The sequence below is a fragment of the Bos taurus genome, chromosome 24 (genome assembly GCF_002263795.3).
Source record: "Bos taurus isolate L1 Dominette 01449 registration number 42190680 breed Hereford chromosome 24, ARS-UCD2.0, whole genome shotgun sequence".
In the NCBI taxonomy this organism is placed as follows: Eukaryota; Metazoa; Chordata; class Mammalia; order Artiodactyla; family Bovidae; genus Bos; species Bos taurus.
In genome coordinates this window covers 49,273,054-49,275,474 of record NC_037351.1, presented here as the reverse complement: position 1 = coordinate 49,275,474, position 2,421 = coordinate 49,273,054, and the positions used below count along the sequence as shown (strand labels likewise).

The 2,421-nt window shown below is 51.9% G+C and overlaps 1 non-coding gene across 1 annotated transcript; it reads right to left on the bottom strand.

The window, feature by feature from the left end:
* Nucleotides 1-1,666: 1,666 nt before the first annotated feature.
* Nucleotides 1,667-1,736, bottom strand: MIR2381 (microRNA mir-2381). The gene has a single exon (NR_030804.1). It is a non-coding gene; the product is annotated as a microRNA mir-2381 (primary transcript).
* Nucleotides 1,737-2,421: the final 685 nt, after the last annotated feature.

Sequence of the window (2,421 nt, the reverse complement as noted above, 5' to 3'; positions counted from 1 at the left end):
ATGTTTTTGAACTACAGTGTTGGGAGTCTTGAGAGTCTTGAGAAGTCTCTTGGACTGCAAGGAGATCCAACCAGTCAATCCTAAAGGAAATGAGTCCTGAAAATTCACTGGAAGGACTGATGCTGAAGCTGAAATTCCAATACTTTGGCCACTTGATGTGAAGAACTGACTCACTGGAAAAGACCCTGATGCTGGGAAAGACTGAAGGCAGGAGAAGAAGGGGACAACAGAGGATGAGATGGTTGGATGGCATCACCGACACGATGGACATGAGTTTGAGCAAGCTCTGGGAGTTGGTGATGGTCAGGGAAGCCTGGCGTGCTGCAGTCTATGGGGTCGCAAAGAGTCGGACGCAACTGAGCAACTGAACTGACTGACTGATCCTTCTCTTACCTCCTCAATTCATGATTTAAACCAAGTAAGTATGTATGGCATTTAGTTGCATGGTGATTTGCCATGCTGTCTCACTGTTTTATCTCCCGAACAGGATGGTAAACTCCCATGGCTTGTGTATTGCCTAGAATTGGCACTTAAAAGGTCTACCGGGAATCAGTGGATGAAAGGACAAATGAAAGAATATATGGGTTGTGTTGGTCAGAGCAAAGTTTTCTTGAACACCCAGAATTCTTCCCAAGAAGAGAGCTCTTCTTTCTATTGGCTTTTGTCGCATTGATGGAAACTTTGCTTCCAATGCCTCCAAGAGCAGAGGGAAACCAGGAGTGTTTCACCAGGAGGAGTCACTAGCCAGTTGAATTTCCACCAGCATGCAGGGCACCGATGACTGCTGGGACAAGATGTCCTGCCCTTTTTGATCTAATTAGGATCATAGAATGTGCCCACATGAAGCTTTGTTTCCTATAAATGCACACGGTTTGTAAGTGCAGGAGGGACCCAGGCAAGGCTGTCCTAAACAGAGAGCATGTGAAGGATGCAGAAAACAGGGCTGTTGAATGGAGGCAGGGAGGAGGCCAGGTGTCCAAGAGACATGAAAGAGCTCACTACTCCCTCTCCCCCAGCCAGGCTCCATCTGTCCATGTCTGCTCTCCCGCCCAGGTGAGCAAGAGCCAAAGATGGGGCCAGGACAAAGGACAAGACTGGGAGTGGAGTGGAGGATGGACGGTTAATTCAGGTGGTTCATCTGAGAGACAGCACCTTGAGTGCAAGGCAGCTACCACGCATGCACTAGCCATCCAAAGTGGAAGCAGAGAGGGAGGCTCGAAAAGCCAACAGAAGAACTTCCCGGGTGGTCCATTCGTTAAGAATCCACCTTGCAATGCAGGGGAAGCAGATTCAATCCCTGATCAGGGAACTAAGATCCCACATTCCACGGAGCAACTGAAGCCCACAGGCCTCAACTACTGATCCTGCGAGCTCTGGAGCCCATGTGCCACAACTAGAGTCAGATGCCACAGTGAAAGATCACACGTAATGCAGCAAAGGTCTCGTGGGCCCCAGTGAAGACCCAAGGCAGCCAAATAAATTTTAAAAAATTTAAAAAAGGCAGTGGAATAGCAGACCACACAGGCAAGAAAGAAGATCTGGAAAGACAGATGAAGGGAGGGCTGTTACATCTTTGTACACAGAGGGCCCAGGGGTTAGGATAGCGGGTCATTGATGAGCTCTGTCCAGGGGCTTCCGCTTGCCATCTCAGAAGCAAGTCAGGAGCTGACAGCCAAGCACAGAGCAGCCTGTGTGGGACCTCGTGTGCCATCGGGCTCCTCTGTCCTAGGCTGCCATGAGGGCAGGGATCCTCTGACAAACAGAGGCTGTGCGCTCGTCTCCTGGGCAGAGGGGGGGCTCAGAGATGAGAACATGAACGGACGGGGAGGTGGCAGCATCCTACCTACAGGCCAGAGGACCGAGTGTAGTGGGGTGTTGAGGAGTCATTCTGGGGCTCCCCGAGGAGCAGAAATGCCCACATGACATTTCCCAGCAGCACCCCACCCCTGGGCCCTTCCCCTGTCTCGGGGCCACTCACCCGCCTGTGCACGCAACCCCATCACTGATGAGAGTGAGCTGAGTTTGCCAGTTCCACTCCTGTCATTACTCACACATTTCCCAGGGAAAGGAACAGACCCGGAGGAGAAGGCAGATGCCCTGAGCTGACCTAACTCTCAGCTAACTCAGCCCCTTTCTCTCAAGAGGGATATTATGACCCATTTTACGGCACCTACTGACATCAAAACTGTTGGTCCCAGAACAGGCGTCCAGGTCAGAGAACACCCCACTCCCTGGGTGTATTTCCTCCTGCTCCAGAACGTCCCCCAGGACCCCGGGAGGAAGGGCAGGCAATGAAGGAGAGCTCAAAGGCCCAGGTTTATGTACAGGGGAGCTTCCTCTCCCACTCTAGCCAGACACACGGAAGTTAATACATTCTCAGAACTGGGGAGGCAGGGGTGTGTGCAGATGCCGAGGGGACGG